At 34.3% G+C, this 18,768-nt stretch overlaps 1 protein-coding gene across 3 annotated transcripts in view; it reads left to right on the forward strand.

Annotated features, from left to right (window-relative positions):
- Window positions 1–253: 253 nt before the first annotated feature.
- Window positions 254–18,768, forward strand: part of LOC141451497 (neuropeptide CCHamide-1 receptor-like) — a 130,754-nt gene continuing 112,239 nt past the window's right edge. For all 3 annotated transcript variants that reach the window (XR_012456856.1, XR_012456858.1, XR_012456862.1), the window contains exon 1: window positions 254–539. The gene's annotated coding sequence lies outside the window, so the exon portion shown is untranslated. The remainder of the gene's footprint in view (window positions 540–18,768) is intronic.

Below are 18,768 nucleotides of genomic sequence, written 5' to 3' on the forward strand. Positions count from 1 at the left end.
AAACTGCTACCTCCATAAGCCCAATATGAGTGGCATCAGGATGGAAGGCAAATCAGGACGCTGCAACCTCTTTCCTAACAAAAAAAATGAATCAGATGGTACGCGTGGTCCTCGAAAAAACAACAATACTGCCAACGTTACCTTTGTTCCTAACCATCATGGGTAAAAAAAGTCAGCAATGAACTCCATAAAATGGTGCTCCAGTAGAGAGAGATAACTCAGATAACTGTGATTTTCAAATTGGAATATTTTTTTTTGTCTACCGTTTGCTTCCCTTAATATTACATTTAGACGAATGTATCTAGCGGCCAGTTTTAGTATTAGCCAAAGGATATGAAGAAAAGCAGAGTGGTTGTAGGCCTTGGGAGGAAGTTAACTCACGGGATATTGTTTTAGTAGTATGAATAGCAACAGGGATCGTGGGTGTAGTTCCATGGGTAGTGGGGAAAAACTCAGAACCCACCGGCATGTTCAGTCCGCCTCCAGCTCTAGTCCAGAAAACATACCACGGACAGCCCTGTTTTTTTTAGCTCCATCAGGTTTGTACTCTCGTAAATCAAACAAAAATAAAAAATTATAAAAAGCAATAAACTATATTATTATCCATTTTTGGTTTGTTTTCTTATAAAACAATTTCTTATAAAAAATTAAATTCGTAAACTATTACAATTAATTTTTTTTAATTTTTAATAATTAATCTGTAAAGGAGCTCTCCAATTTCGGGTCTTATTCTTAAATCTTTAAATATTTACTTAACTTTTAGTTTTCCTTTAAAAAATAGCTGGCTGAAACCTTGCACAGCATTCGGATGATACAAACAGCATAACCGCTGAACTTCCGCTGAAAAATTCCCCTTTGTCACCTAAATTTTCCAGAAAATTAAAGATATAATTAAAATTGAAAGATCTAGTTTGTATGCGATGATTAAAGAAGTTGAGTTTTTCTAAATAATAATACAAAAATTTAATGAAAGATATTGATCAATTAAATATGTGGCAGGAGGTTTCCAATTTTTTTGGTAATTAAATGCAACTCGCCCAAAATTACCAAATAATTATTAAACCTTCTTGTTTGTAACAGATGTAAAATTAATTTTTAGCCATTTTGTGCATGCTTGAGAACATCTAAAGCTCTTAACATTTGATTTTTCTTAGGAAAATCACTCGGAAAACGACTTATTTCCCGACATTAAGAAAAATACTAGCTTTACTGCCTTGGCAATATTTTTAGTAGAAAGGGGATGAAAAAATACATAAAAATGAGTTATCGCGTACTCTTCTTTCTCTTTGATAACCAGTTAAAAAATTGAAATATGATTAATAAATATGAGATTTTGAAATGGCCTAGCACCTTTAATTTTGAAGATAACGAATTGCGTTTTCCGGTTTCATTCATAACTTTAAAATTTTGTTCATGAAAATGGGGGTCAACTGCAAACCCTCACTTTTGGTCGCGCATCATCCGTGTATGCGAGCAGGAATCTAAAATCAAGTCACATATTCTGAAACTAGAGGTGACGGGCAACAAATTTTACCTCTACTATTTCTTGATCAGGTCAACCGTTTAAGCATGAAATGCATTTGAGCCGTCTTAAAATGAACACCCGGATATGAGAAATAGTAAATTTAAATGTTATTGTAATTTTCTTCGATCTCGGATTGTTAGCTGCTCATTTTAAACTTAATTAAATTATAGAAACGACAGGAGCATGTACCACATGAAATAATAGCACTTTAGAGGTGAATCTATAAACTTCCTTCCCCTAGTTCCAAAAAACTTGCTGCAGAACTTCCAAGCGCGAAATGAGAACGTCCGGTTTAAAAAGTAGTTCCATTAAAAGAACACCAACATCCGTCTGACTCACACATCACAGGTTGTCCTCAATCTGTTTCAAAACTCATTTGATCTTTAATTTAATTATAACTTAATGATCAATTATTATTTTTATTAAATATTTACTAATAACTTTGGCTAGACTAAAAAGTCACCCCCTAAAAGACTAAAATTTAAAAAATACTTTTACGCAATACAAAGACGTCAAGATGGTTTGCCTAATCACAAAAGCATAAAAAAAAATAACACATATCTACAGACATAAAATATGTCACCAATGTTATATTATTGACTTTTTTATTTAATGTAAAATAGATTTCTCCACACTTTTATGATATTATTGATGTATGGAGCACATAAAATACGGTTATAAATGCTATCTTCACTTAAATCTTCATAATATCGTTGTCTATATAGCGCAAACGTGATAGCAGAATTAAATTATATCGCCTGTAACTAGTAGTAGGTATATCGAGTTGTTTGCCAGCATGACATTTCTGCAAGGCTGGTCTAGTATAACCATTTCCTTCTGTGTATTTCTCATTCTGACATTTGAAATACTGATGTAAAATTTTCTTTTACCATAAAATTACGTAATTTCGTTTTCTATTAATTTAAAAATTTTCACTAAGAATTCAATTTGTATTTATTTATTTACGATTTTGAAAACTATCGGTATGCCACCCTCATACTTCCGAAAATCTATTGGTTCACTTTCTTTATGGAGTGAAACAATATAATAAGAAAATAGATTAACAACAATCGCTTTATTAAATTTTGTATTTTAGAGTGCTTGTAAATTGATTCATTCGAGTACAATAATGATTCAACAACATTGTCTTGTCAAATTTTACTTCCTCAATAGTAGTTTAGGAACATAGACAAGTGTAAGTGGCAAGTCAAACAAGGAGTCAAAGCGCGTTGTCGGGTTGGAATTAGTGAAATCTAGAACTAATTATCAAAAATTGACACTTCCTGCATCAACATCTTTCTTGAATTATACTGATCACATACTCTACAGATAGACAGACATTTCAAATACTCACTCACTGGTTTTTAGAAATTTTTCTGATCTAGTCAGCACAATTTCAAATCGGAAATCGGATTACTTCTATCGTTTCTGCTTACCGATATTCTGAGCTAATTTACCTTCCGACATTTTTCTCGCGTTCTCTTCCTCGTGGTCCAGCCACCTGAGTATGGCATCGAGATCTCCAGGCTCCTCTCCTGTGGCATTTTCTCCGATTTGGCTATCTTTTTTTTTTTTTAATGAAACAAATAATTTAAAGTTTACAAAATTACGGGACGTCAATGAATTAATATCCGCTATTTTACGAGTATTTCTTTTTTTCTTTTTATTTTTTCTTAAATTTCTATTCTTACGACTGTGATAAGTCTATTAGTCTTTGTTTTAAGTTGTTTTCTTTTCTTTAGTCAGTTTTGCATTCCATTTGCTAAATGTTTTACATTCAGGCGCTTTTAAATTGATTTATTTCCTAGCGTAGCGTCTATAAATGTAAAAATCACTTTAACTATCGTCTATGTTTATGTGATTCACAGAATGATGCTAGAGAGCGCTAAAATCTCATTTTAACTGTTCCATTATAGAGTTTTATAAGTATGCATACTTATACTAAAATCTGCAAATGTGCAAGAAAGTAATTCTTCTTAATACAGCCTCTTTTTATAGTTTGCTAAAATTCTTTAAATAATTTTTTTTTTTCAATTATTAAAATTAATTTATCGCTACTTACTTCCTCTTTGAGACTTATTTCTCTTAATGGTTAATAAAAGAAATTTGTAGTAAAGTATGTTAGGCGGATATAGGCTAGACCCGCAAAGCTAAGATGTATTGCGGTACTAGTCTATATTCCCAATGGTTAATACGAGAACTTTATAGTAATGTATGTTATTGGCTAAATCCGCAAAGCTAAGATGTATTGTTGGTTTAGTGAGTTCGATTCCCCCGGTCTTAGGCCTTGGATTTGATTTAATGGTTAATAAAAGAAATTTACAGTTAAGTATGTTTGCTAGTCGCCTCCGTCCACGACACCTAATTGGTAATTGGACGTTAAGCCCCACCTGAAAAAATAGGCGATTACTTTTACTTTCTCTTTTAAGACGATTGCTAAAATTGTTTTCACCGGTTAACTATCTACTAACACTTTGGCTCAAAGTATTTCTCTTTAGACTCAACAGGATTGAGGCTCGACTAAATCTTAGCGGCCAAAAAAATCTATTAACCGGAAGTTTGCTAAAAATTAAAAAAAAAAGTCTAAAAATTGTGGGGCTTAACGTCCAACGACCAAATTATAGGTGTTGTGAACAGAGACGACTAGCCAGGGTACTTTACTATTTAATTCTCATATTAACCATTAATTATAATCCAAATTATAGTCCTAGTTACGTGAGTAACAGACTATTTTTTGAATAAGATAAAGAAAATGTTCAAAACTAAATTTTTACTTTCTCTCACTAGTTTAAAAACAAAATTTATTCAGATGACTTTAAGACAGTAGCTTTAGGCAAATGTAACAAGATGGAAACTGTGACAAGATGGCGTCACAGTTCTTGTGTGACGAGCATTATAGCTAAGAAATTGATTTCCAGGTAAAAATGAAAGATGACAAAAACGAGAGCAAGATATCCTTTTTTTTTTTATCCTGTTCAATAAGATATTCCAGGAAATTAAATTTTTAGGGGGCGCTTCTTTTTTTAAAAAAATACTAAGCGAAGGAAGTATACAAGGGAAGCGTATACATATATTTTTTTAATACTTATAACATTCGTAAAGTACAATAAATAATTTTTTTTTTTGGATGTTGGCAAAATTTTTATTATATCAATAAACTGTCTTTGATCTTGAAGGAAGTATTTGTGTTTTGGTGTTTGACTCGGAAGGAAATAATGAGGCGCCCCAATAGGCAAGGTGAATGAAGTATAGTCTTTTAAAAAGCATCTTTGGCAAGAAGATGTTATTAATAATTCAAAATTGCTTTTCAGATTTTTTTATTTTAAATTTGGTGTATATGTCAAGTTGTGTATAATAACAGCTTCCGTTTAAAAAGTAATTAGTTCCGTTTCACTGAACTTCCGTCAGATTCGATATTCATCAAAAACTGGATCAAAGAGCCAAAAAAATTGGTTCTGCTCTTCCTTTTCTAGGCAATTAAATATGAACAGCTTTGTGGTAATTTTATTATTAAAAAAACGGTTCCGTAATTTAATTAAAATCACTTATTGCTTTAATTTAATTGTAATTAATAAAAAAGAAAAGAAAAGGAGAATCAAAAGAAGTTAAAAGATTATTTCTCGCTTTAAGTATGAAGGACCCAAGTCTACGACTAGCACAAAACATTTCCCGATGGCCGAGAGTCAGTGCAAAATGACATCCTTGCACGCCGACCTCGGATAAACACTAGTGACGCGAATATTCGGGCGATCCGTGAGATGATTGAAGGAGACCACCGGCTTTACAATATGGGAAATTGGTGCACACGTTGGAACATCGTATAGGGAGTGCCTAATCAATCATTTCCGATGATTTGGGTTACCAAAAAGTGTCGGCAAGGTGGGTTCCACCGCCTCTTGACGAAGAGCAGAAAGCAAACCGTCTTCCCAGTCTGTGAAAGACTTTTGACACGATATCGAACAGAGGTGGGATGCTTTCTTGAGGCACATTCTCTCCTGTGATGAGACGTGGGTGCATCATTACACCCCTGGGAGGTCTACACTTTGACGACGACGATGGTGGAGAAACGTTCGTGCGCAATTGGCTACTGACACGACTAGATTCATTCTTTGATGATGGAATTAAACAACGTCCGATTTGGTGGGGAAAATGTGTAAATAAAAGAGGAGATTATTTAGAAAAATAAGATGTATTCAAAATTTTATTTACTGTACCAATAAATGTTCTAACGCAAAAGTCCGGTTCATATTTGATTCATCCACGTATCAAGAGATCGAAAAGTAGGATTTCGTTTCTACGAAAAATTTCTGATACAAAATTTAGGAAACTTCATTAGGGTGGGGGTAAAATTGAGCTGTTCTCTATTTGTTATCAGTTAAATAAGATTTTGTTTTGAGTACAAAGTGTCAGACCAAAATTCCGAATTCGGGAAGTCTTTGTTAGTTCGTACCTAACGTCTTGAACTAGGCCTATCAATTTGTACTATACCTTTTCTTTTTTTTTCAAAGTACAATTATTTTGGTGGGGTTCTACGGGAAGTTGTGACGTCTCTTTTCTTACAACTTATTGGTTTTATTATAGCAAACATGTATTATATTAAAGCCAACTACTTTTTCATACAAATTGTTTCAAAATAATTTAATGAAGAAAATTATTGTAATAAAAAGCCGTGTGAGATTTTTTCCATTGTCATTTTCTCAAAATCAGTGCCTTCTATATTCTTCAAATTGTCATAGCAAATGAATATATAATGCTATCAATTTAATCTGAAACATTTATTGTGAAATATCTTCTACCAATCAAGCATGATCATGTATGTGAACACCATGAGAGCATAATCAAACTTTCAAGTTTGGTAAATCTGTCGAAAGAATGGCGCGGTAAGTGTTTAGACAGGTGAATGTTTCTTGCCAGATTTATTCAATTTACTTTAGATACATCTTCCGGTTACCTTGAGCACCTGTATAATTAATCAGGCTTTGTGAGGCCAGCCGTGTTGCTTAAGTCCTTAGAATTATGTCGGCTCGCTTCCATTCTGGGGTATACTCAACATTCTCATCATGTATAATAAATTGGTTACCGATTTCATCTTAATGGTGCCTTAATAAACTTTACCATGGAAGGGATATCGGGAGCCGAACGGTCTGTAAGGTAATTAATAGTATAACTATCAAATTGTTTTCATTTAAATTATTTGTGAATTATCCCTTGTGAAAAAGATAACGGCCCTTCCTGTCTATGTCCTGTTATTCTCAGCCAGCCGATAAGTCCAACTACCAGAATTTTAGTCCGATTTCGTAGCTTCAAGTGAATTACATGAATTACTGTAAAATTCTTATTGATTTTCGTATTATTTCAAACATTTTTTATTTTACTGAAGTGTTCGTGATTAAACTGCATTGCCAATGCTCGAACTTAATCAGTTATTGCCAATGTGGAGTCATATTGGTCAATATATCTTTTTTATATTGATTTCCAATTTTAATAATAAAATTTGCATTAAAGGATGAGAAAGAATAGGAATTAAGAACGAAAAAACAAATTTTGCCCATAAATCGGCTTTAACATTTCACGCAGAAGGAATTAACTTCAACTTAGGATCGCAGTAATTTCAGTATTTTCTAGAACCCCTGATTAACTGCCTTCTGATCAGAGGCTTTTTCATTTTTTTAAAAATTACATTCACTATTTTTTCAATTACTGTGCGCTGTTGACACAATCGGAAATTACCCAATTCGCTACAAGTTTTTGCTGTAATTTGGACAGAAAATCAATTCTAGAAAGAGGCTTTTTTTTTGCCTTTTTTTTGGCATTAGCTTCCGCCATACAGCCAGCATCGTCTAGGTGCTTATCACTAGAATATCACTTACTCTCCATTCTTACTTATAAATACATTCGCTTCACACATTCATCCCTCTACTATATACAACTATTTACATACAAACTTAGAATCTGTAGTTAATGCAGACTTATCATCAATGTTTAATAATTTTAATGATAATCAAATTCCAATGTTTAATAAGTCAAGTAATAATTTAAAGGAGTTTAACGCTCTTATGAAGCAGTCTAATCTGGTTTTCTATGAGAATGCCTCTGCTGAAGAGCTTTATCTAAATTTTTGTGACGCTGTGTTAAACTCTATGTTTGACTCAAATATCTTGAGCCTAAAAAAGATTACATCTGCTAAGACAAACTCTAGCAAACCATGGTTCACAGAGCAGTGTTATATTCAAAAAAAATTAACTCGAAAATTGTATAAGGAATGTAGACAGTCTCATTACAATTATGAAGTAATTCAAAGATATATTGGGGCTAAAAAAGCCTATAAACTGTTAATAAAAAACTCTAAACTCCAGTATTTTGAAAAAATGAAGAATATGTTAAGAAATGTTAAAAACCCATCGGACTTTTGGTCGACTGTAAACTTATATAAATTTAAGATCTTTAAACTATGCCCTATCACTGTGCAGCAGTGGGAAAATTTTTATAGAGATATTCTCCCTCCAAAGCTTAATATTGAATTATCGTTCTTTAATTTTTATCACCCTGATCTTGATCGTGAAATCTCTTTTGAGGAATTAATGCAAAGCATTAATAGTTGTAAAAATAATAAAGCGACTGGTTTCGATTTGATCCCCAATGAGTGCTACAAGCAGTTAGATGAAAAATGGTTAAATTATCTGTTAAACATGTTTAACAATATTCTGTCAAATGAAAATATTCCTGTTCAATGGGCAAAAATAAAATTAAAAATGTTACATAAAAAAGGGGATACGTCAAACCCATATAATTATAGGGGGATTGCAGTGTTTAATTCTATCACAAAGTTATTTACCTCGATTATTTATAGAAGGTTGTCTGACTGGGTGGAATCCAGGGATTTGATACCAGAAGAACAGATGGGGTTTAGAAAAAACCGAGGGTGCAGGGACAACATTTTTGTGCTTTCTACTGCTATTAATGTCCACCTTAGACTGAAAAAAAGAAAAGTATTCTTGATTTTCCTAGACTTTCAAAGAGCTTTTGACTCGGTACCTCACTTAAGACTGTGGCATAAATTGTATAATCTTGGAATAAGCGGCAAATGTTTAAGACTTATAATGAATCTTTATAATAATGCTGCTTTTAAAATTGTAGAGGGAACCGCTGACTCAAATTGTATACCCGTCTCAGAGGGCGTTCTTCAGGGAGAAGTGTTGTCCTCTTTGCTATTTTCCCTGTATGTCTCAGATGTGGTGGCCTTTTTTGATGATCGAAACATTGCCGGAATTAATATTAAGGGTGGCAGAGATCTCAGTTTTCTGCTTTACGCCGATGACATGACTATTCTGTGTCACTCTTGGCATGATACGCAGCGTAAATTAAATATACTGGCAGAATATTGTAAATTAAATGGTTTAACATTAAATACAAAAAAGACACTTATTTTGGTTTGTCATAAAGGTGGTCGAACTAGAAAGATCAAGGATTTTTACTTTGAGAACACGATTGTCCAGCGCTGCAGCTGTTTTAACTATCTGGGGGTCACCATATCTTCATACCCTAGTTTTAGGCAGGCTAGTTTGGCTTTCGTTGCTAAAAATGCTATTGCCAACGCATCAGTTATGCAGTTACTTAGAAAAAGCAAATCGGACGCATGGAACACTAAGTGCTATTTATTTGACGCGATGTCGGAGAGTATTCTTTTGTACATGTCCGAAATTTGGGGTTGTCAGTATCCAGATCTAATTGAGATCGGTCAATTGAGGTTTTTCAAACTACTACTGCAATTACCACCCAATACTCCTAATGCTTATGTTCGCTTGGAAGCCAACCGCACTCATGTTTTGTGCAAAATTTTCAATAGAATGTATGGTTGGTGGATTAAACTGCTAAGTATGGCTGATTGGCAGTTGCAAAAATTATGCTATCTAAGATTAGTAGAGACAGTCGATACTCTTGCAATGCCGTTTAATTGGGCTCGTGAACTTAGGAAGTTTCTCTGTGCAATAGGAGCCAAAGATGTTTGGACGAGTCAAAATTTAGAATTAATAATAAAAAATAGAAAGAGCTCTGTAGAAAAGTTAAAAAATCATTTAATAAGTATGGACGTACAAAAAGTCATTAATTCCAATTTTAACCTATACTATAGAAATGTAAGCAGTTTAGGTCTGCCGGAGAAATATTTAGAATTCAATGTACACATAAATAAAATAAGATTATTAGCTCAGCTGCGACTGGCTAGTAAGAAAATCTCCAAGATTAGTATTAATAATGATGCCCTTAAATTCAATAGCGAAGAGCCTTGTAATTTATGCGATTTGAATCAGACAAATGACATTATACATTTTATACTGGAGTGCCCTTTATTCTCAATGTTTAGAAATGATCATATCAGTAAATATTTATCTGTGAACGACACCAAATTGGGAAGTATTGAACGGTTGCTTGTAATAGAGGATGAGCGCAAAATTAATGATTTATATTTTTTCTTAAAAAAATCATTTAAGTTAAGAAAATTTATTTTAAATCTGTAAGCAAACTCACTGTTATAACTTTGTGTTTATAAACAATAAAATACATACATACATACATACATACAAACTTACAACTAATGGATGGATCAGTACTCTATATTCCTGCCATCCTTACAGCTTAACCGAAATTAAAATCACCGTAATCCTTCTCTAATCATTTTCTTCCATTCATTCTAATCGGCTATAACTTTTAAATACATTCATATTTCTTTGCTAGCTCTGCTACAGATTTAAGCACATAGATGATGGTGGAGAATATTATGTCTTCGTAGCGAAAGGGTGCATATCTAAATACCTGTATATGTCGTCAAACATTCGTTTCCTTTCTACTACGTGGGCATATCATTATTATATGTTTGAATTCCTCCTCCTCATTGCAATCAACGCAAAGAGGAGGAGGACCTTTTGTTGATCCTGTGAAGATACGATTCGTACTCAGCGTGGTTCCTTCTCAGCCTGCTTATTGTCGTAACAACCCATTTATTAGTGACAGTGCCCTTAAACCATGATTGTCTAGGTAACTGATCTGCCTTGAACTGATTGTGCCTTGATACTTTCAATGAAAATTATGTAAATTTATCAAATAAGCATTTAGGCAATAATCTGGAGTCAAGTTAATAACAGAAAATCTACTTATTTTACCAATCAGGAGTAGAAATGACTCTGATATATTTACGTGTAATGCCAATCTGGAGTCAATATGACTCTTATGATTCAAGTAAACTAATCTGCAAAAACAAAACTAAGAATTCCACGGTCTTCAGCTCGTGACAGCTCGAATGGTGATAGAGTGGGGATAGCATATCTAAGAGCATTTCGGGATAGCTATGAGATGTGGGGAAACAGAGACCATTCCTATATTTTTTTGGAGTCAAATTGACTTCGAATTGGCAATGCAGTGTTAAGTCACCACATTTAAATCGAAAAAAATAAAAAAAAGAACAAACAGTTTGAAATAGTCAGCTGTAAAGATGGTATAAATTAAATGAGTAGTTACAGCAAGTGTTGCTCTGCTATTCCATCATTGTCAACTTTAAATAGAAGAGAGCCTCTCTCCCTTGCTCTTTCTCACTAATTCTCTCTCCCTTGGGTACATAATGCAACGCTTGAATAGATTAAAATATTAGCAACAGTAATGTACTAACGCTCCTCTGAGGAGGAATTATGTAAATTTCAAAACAAAGTTATAATGTTTTTTTTTAAACGATATACACGATTTTCTCATAATGCATTTATTGTTTAATTGCAATCGATATGTATTCTACAATTACAAAATATTGTTTAAAAAAAATCCTACAAAAAACTGGTTAAGGCTTATAAATTTAGGATTATAATTTGGGTTAAAGATTGACCTTAAATGGGGGCACCTTTCTGTCTATGAGCACTTTTCACGGCAGTTAACCCCTTTTATCGGAACTAAGGATTCAATTCCTCGCTAAATTGAATCCTTAATATAAATATTTCACGGCCACTAAAAGCTAGTACAAAATTTATATCAGAACTTATTGTTCATAGCGTAACATTCAGCTTCTTCTAAATGTATGCCTTTCTTGGTATGATTTCTTGACTTGATGATCCCAGGCAATGTATGCTGAAGTTTTGTTCCCTTGATTCCATTGGTGGAATACCCTTCATCCTTAATAAGTCCAGAATTTTCCAACAGTCGTTTTCCCGCAGTAAGGCAATAAATTGATTTTATTTTGCAACCAGAAAGGATAAAAGGGTATTGAAGATATCGACTCCTCTTCTTCTGTCACAGTCTGCATCCGGTGGACTGCATGAGATGTTTGTTTAAGAGAAAGAGAACTAACTATTTACTTCAGGTGTTTGTAGTGCTCTTCTTCTTTTGGTAGATGATAGTCCTAGCTGGAACTCTAATCTATGATTCTTTTTCATTTCAAGTTCTGTTTGCCCAGTTCGTAGAGTATTTTGCCACATAGTTATCTAATCAACAATTCCTCGACAATATCTCATCTGCTTTCAAATATCATACTCGTAAAAATGCCTACACTGACTTGATCCACTTCAGCTTCCAGATGCCGTGAAATTCGGGCAGTTATAATACATAGAGTTAAAACCTCCCAAAAAGGAGATTATTTAAAGACAGTGGAGAGGGGGAGATTTTGTTTTTTGCATCTCCCGTTTCACACGGCTGGCTCGCATTATCCTCTTTGATTTTACTGGCCATGCTGTTCACGTTGTTTTTTTTTACAGACTAACAAACTTTTTCCATTTACCAAAAAAAGAATTTCATGTTTTTGCAAAGTGTTCAGCCTAATATTATAATATGGGTTGATAATCTAGCAAATAATATTTTAAAATGTACCAACCTTCCATTTTGAGCGGGAGTGTACGGGGTGAAGCCGAAATGTGGGTTTTCGGTTAGCCTAGGGAAACTAGCTACAGTTTTTCAGGCTGCTCTGCGAGCTATTAGTTCCTACCAGGTCAACTGGTTTGGGACTGTTTGGGTGCCCTGAAGGTAATTAGTGACCATAATAAGGTCTTTCTGGTTTGGGTACCTGGGCATTCAGGTCATAAGGGAAACGAAGCGGGACACTTCGTTGGCCCGGAGCCCTGTTTTGGGGTTCTGAAGTGTGTGAAGACTGCGGCCATTAACTTATGAGTAGGTCTCAACAGTGGTGGCTTGCTACCACGGGGCAGAGACAACCGAAGGAGTTCATTAAAGGCTATACGCCGAGGCTGACTACAAAATTAATCCGTCAAGGCCGTGGAGTTGTAAGGATGATTGTAGGCCTATTAACTGGGCCACTGCAGGCTCAGAAAACACATGCATCGCATGGGCCTGGCAGATGATAGCCTTTGCAGGTTCTGTCAGGAAGAGGAGGAAACGGCACTGCACGTGTTGTGTCAGTGCGAGGGGCTTGTCTGGGCTAAGGATGTTACTTCTCGGGGAGAAAAAACCAAGGCCTGTGAGCTTTACCCAAGAGTCGCTCTCCAGAATTAAGAGTCTGATTATACGGACAGTTCTGGAGGGTGAGCTTTAGAGTGATCGGAGCCACAATAGATCCAAAGGGGTCGCAGTGGCGTAGGCTTTGAGGCCGCCCTAGTTTAATCTAATCTAATCTAACCTTCCATTTTTCTAGAAATTCACAACAAGCCCTTAACGATTGCTGAACATCTTTCCCACGATTCCCTAATCTTTTCTCCAAGCCATGTGTCTGGAAATCACTAACTGGTATCTTCCTACTACCTACCTCTTCAACCCTCCTATCATGTTTCCTAACTTTTAGTTGAAACTTTCAAGTTTTCCATCGCATTCGGGGCTGGTTTTAATATTAGATAAATTATCTGAATTTAGTGCAGTGACTAACTATCAAACGTCTTAAGGAAAGAAATTGGTTTAGTGGCTACTGCACTGCAATCGTAAGCGGAGATCCCGGGTTTGAGTTCAGCTGATTTGCCCTTACGATCATTTTACGGCCTACTATTGGGTAACGGGCAATGTTGTGCGTAACTAGAGAACTGTGTCTGGAGATGCACTGAAGAAGGTTACGCAGGGTTCTTAGATGTTGACGCACCATACTTTAGAAAAAATAAAAAAAAGTAATTAACGTCTTAACAAAAATAATATCAGTTTCCCGGAACTAAAAAGAAAATCATTAATTTTTGTATCGGTGGTTTTCCTTCAATATTACAGTTTTCTTTAACAAAATTAAACAATATTAAAGTCAATTTAACTTTTTAGCGCTTGTGATAGATCTTTTAAGAAGGCAACAGTAAAGTTTTGAGTGAATTAAATAACCTCCATTAACTTGAAACTAATTTGGGAAACTGAAAACTAGACAGGCAAGAAGTCCAAGAGACTAGCAAAAAGTATCTGGATAAGAGCCTAGTAATTCATCTTTAGAAGACTTAAACCTTTCAAGTATTTTTTGGGGGGTAAGGGAAGTTTCCACCTTTTTTCTAAAAGTATTAGTCAAGTCATTTAAAGAACTGAAAAAGCTTGATTTTAAGCGACAAATTTGACTACCAGCCTTTCTGCCTTCACCATTTCTATTTAAATCCAATTTAAATAGTTTTAGAAGTTCATTGGTGCAATTTAACTTTACATTTAAAACATTTACATTACTTTATAACTTTCTACTTACTTAAATTGAAGTTTTCTGAAATTGTGTTGAAGTATTCTAATTACTTAACACCAATTTCTGGCTCAACGAAATAACTATATGACTTTCTTACTCCCTTTTGTATGTCAGTCAGTTTGTTTGGAATGCCCTCCTTCCATCCTGCAGGCAAACAAAACTCACTCCAGGAAATTATTATATCCTATGATGCTTTAATAATAGTTTAAATATGTTAAAGCATTTATTCTCGCTTTTATGCTTCTCTACTATAATCACAGCGCTTTCCTTCCTCTGCATAAAGCTAATCAACATCAAAACTTTTAGTAAAACTTTTCGATTATTAGCCTCAAGTCATTTATATAAATTATGGTGATATCCGTTTTATTTATATTAAATAATTGAGCATAAAACTGGAAGATTTTTGACTAGTTTTTTATTTTTAGGCAGCTGTGGGCGGGGTTTAGATTAGAGTCCATTATCGGGACGGGACCCATGCCTCACGGCACCGCAGCCACAAGAGGCTTATTGTGCCTTCCCCTTTAAGTCTAGTAGATGAAACCTCCCCTTCTAAAAAGGTTGAGGACTTTCCCTACTAGTTCCTTCTGCGCTATAATCTCCTTTGGCCTCGAGGTACCGGTTAGAGGCCGTTTCCTCCTTCTTCTTGACACAATCTGCACAACGGTTCCGAGCTAATAAGCCCTCATCTTGTGCAGGTGCTTCCTGAACCTGCCGTGCCCCTGTGAATAGGCCTGTAATCAGAGTAATCTGATTTCTGCCCAAGCACAGAGTCTGTTTGGTCCTTTGTTTACACAGCCAAGGCATCATAGTCTTGCCGTGTTTGACCTCCAGGACACATCATCCAGTTCTTTTCATGTTCTCTCTTCAGATCCAATCTCTGAGAGCCTCACGAACTGCACCCTTGGTGTGCCCAGTGGTCGGGGTTTAGTTTTATTTTATTTTGAATTTCTTTCTCCAGTAAGACTTAACATTTTTTAAGAACTACGTTTTCTCTTCAAAGGTTACAACTTTTTTTTTTTCTATGAAAAATCATTTTAGAAGGGTTTTCTTGGTGGAACCTAGATACTTTAAACTTCTTTCTATAGTTTGAACTATCTTTGTTCAATTTTAGAGAGATTCAAATTGGCTCCTAGCTAATTACTAATAATTTTGTTAAAATTTGTGAAAAAAAAGAATATCAAAGAAATTGCTACAACTTTTTTCGTTTGAGTCTCAGTTAACAATAACTTTGACGACAAACATATGAAATGGATTTCATTCATATGGTTTTTGGAGAAACGCTCAAGATGTTGAAAACATTCTCTTACAATTTATCCTCTCAACAATCGATCATGTGGGAGACAACATGAGAAAAAGATTTCCCTATTTTCCTGGGTAGCCAAGCAATCAACTTTTCATCTTTATCTTTATCCTTCATCTGTCGCAACAAATGCCTTGATTCCTTTCATTTTGATTTTCGCAAAAATTTGATTCTTACGCATTTAACCCTTTTTTTTCTGATATCGCTATCACACTTATAATAAATTCATAATACATTGGGATTAGGGAAAGTTTATTTTAATAAAACTGATGATTGGAGATGGTAGGCGCCACGGTAGCCGAGCGGTTAGAGGCGAGACCAGTAAAGCTAATATGTATTGTGGTAATGGGTTCGATTCCCGGTCTTAGGCCTTGGATTTTATTTAATGGTTAATAAAAGAAATTTACAGTAAAGTATGTTTGCTAGTCGCCTCCGTCCACGACACCTAATTGGTAGTTGGACGTTAAGCCCCGCCTGAAAAAATAGGCGATTACTAGTCTAGTCTAGTCTAGTCTGGAGATGATTACAGAACTTTGGCAGATCTGGGAAAAGTGTTCTACCTGAACACAAAAATCTGAAACATACAATGTTCTCTTATTTCAGTAAACCTATTTTCATGAAATCTCACGTTGATTTTTTTTTGGACCAGTCATAAATTACAGAAAGTAATGTAGCTTCCATATCGGAACTATTATTTTATCATTTAATATCTAAATCATTATCTGTATACTATCTTTTCTGGATGTACTAACACAGACTCCATAAAAAGAGGTCCAGGAACCCCGATGTTGTTGGACGTTCTTGAGTCTTGAGCGTGTTCATATCAGATATTTTTAGTCTTTGATTTTGATTTCAAGCGTTATGGAGGTTTAACTAGCATCCTAGATTAGGGGTCGGCAACCTGTTTTAAGTAGAGAGCCATTTCTTCTTAAATAATTTCAATAAATCTTACCAAGAGCCGTAAGGATGATAATGTACAAAATTCTGTAGATCATTTGTATTCACAAATTATTATTTTATGATATACAATAACATTTAAATGTTTTATATATTTATTTTCACATATTGCAAAGTAAATAAACAAATAAATAATAACTTAAGGAATGAAAAGGCGGCAGTCCTACAATATTAATCAAGTACTTTATTTTGATATTGTATAATTCTATTCAATTTCGAACCTATCACATTTGAAATTATTTTTGAAAAAATGCCTTTAATAAACGGAATTTTCATTCGTTTCAATAAAATTGAAATATACATTGTATTTTGGGCAGGCTGAAGAGCTACACAATTTGGATAAAAGAGCCGCATGCGGCTCGCGAGCCGCGGGTTGCCGACCCCTGTCCTAGATTATAGTCCATTTTTTTTTGTACCTGCGGGAAAAACAGCTGTTTTTAATTTCCATCTTATTTCATTTGGGAAAACTAAATCGTCTGAAGAAAATTTATTTTACTTTTTTAATAATAATTGTCGCAACAGGATGTTGGGTGAAGTTTTCTCAGCGGATTTATGTAAATTTGAATTCGAGGATATTGAGCAGTAAAGTGAGACAATTTAAAATTATTAAAATCATAGTAAATATTGAATAATAATTTGTAAATTATAAATATTTTGTATTATTATTAACTTGAATGACCAAACATTTAATTTAATAAACAGATCTTCTTACATTTGAGCGGAAGGAAGTTAATTCAACGAATATTTTATTAAATTCATACCCACTTGGTGATTAATTATTTACTTGGTTCATGTAATTTCCTTTATTGCTTTAATGTGGCTTCCAGCTATTTGGTTTAATCTCAGTCATTTTCGTCATTGTAAAACTAATAATTTAATTTCTCATTTCTAATTCTGTTTTAATTTCTCTTCACTCTTGTAAGGTTGAAGTATTAGTATTGCGATCGTGGCGAATATTATGGAATTGAGTTTATTAACCGGAAATTATGTGAAATCTCTGGAAAAAAATAGCGTCAGTTGCCGAGATGTAAGGGAAAATTTAATATTTTCCTTTATCCTAGCTTTTCATTATTATCCTTACATTAGCTCTAATTAAAAGGGAAGGGGGAAGGAAATATTAAGTACCATTGGCCTCTCGGATACCATAAAGTTTACAACTACGATTATAAATTCTTTACAAAGCTCTTTAGTAACAGCGACAATAGAGTTTCCAACGTCACAAGATTGTACTCTAGACTCTCTATTTATTGGCGTCCGACAACATACTTGAAAACTAAGGAAAACAGAGTGCATTTATTTTCCACAATCCGGAAAATGGTCACTAAAAAGTGACAGCTAGTTACAAGCGGAAAATTTTAAAGAAAGAAATGGCCGCACAATTTAATAAAAAAGTATCTCTAAAAGGGAGGGGAAACTGATTTTTCCGATAAGAAAAACGTCTTGGACATGCAGCGTATTTTTTTGTTGCCATTGGCTTTCGCCATTCAGCCAGCATCGTCTAGGTGCTTATCACTAGAATATCACTCACTCTCCATTCTTACTTATAAATACATTCGCTTCACACATTCATCCCTCTACTATATACAACTATTTACATATAAACTTACAGCTAATGGATGGATCAGTACTCTATATTCCTGCCATCCTTATAGCTTAACCGAAATTAAAATCACCGTAATCCTTCTCTAATCATTTTCTTCCATTCATTCTATAACTTTTAAATACATTCATATTTCTTTGCTAGCTCTGCTATAGACTTAAACAGATAGATGTTGGTGGAGAATATTATGTCTTCGTAGCGAGATGGTGCATCTAAATACCTGTATATGTCGTCAAACATTCGTTTCCTTTCTACTACATAACGTGGACATGTCATTGTTATATGTTTGAAATCCTCTTCCTCCTCATTGCAATTTGCGCAAAGAGAAGAGGACCTTTTGTTGATCCTGTGAAGATACGATCCGCACACCGCGTGGTTCGCTCTCAGCCTGTTTATTGTCGTAACAACCCATTTATTTGTGACAGCTCACTTAAACCATGGTTGTCTAGGTAACTGATCTGCCATAGTTTTATAGAATCTCTCTTTATTACCATTACTGTAATCTGTCTGCCATTAAATTAACTCAAGAAAGAGATAAAAGCTTAACTATAATTGATTTGACTTCAAAAAGTAATTGTGGGTAAAGTTTCTAGGGTTTTTCTCTAAAAATAGTGTGGCGAGATAAATTCAGATAAAATTATGGGAAAGCTAATTTTCTGAGTTTTCCTTTTGTTAAAAAACAGCAGGATCTTTATTAATTGTAGGTATTAAGTCTATTAATTCAGAAGGGCTATAAAAGATGGTACACTCTAAATTTAGTATTCCTG

Source organism: Rhodnius prolixus, unplaced genomic scaffold, assembly GCF_049639745.1.
Source record: "Rhodnius prolixus isolate KJV_2025 unplaced genomic scaffold, Rpr scaffold_8, whole genome shotgun sequence".
Classification (NCBI taxonomy): domain Eukaryota; kingdom Metazoa; phylum Arthropoda; class Insecta; order Hemiptera; family Reduviidae; genus Rhodnius; species Rhodnius prolixus.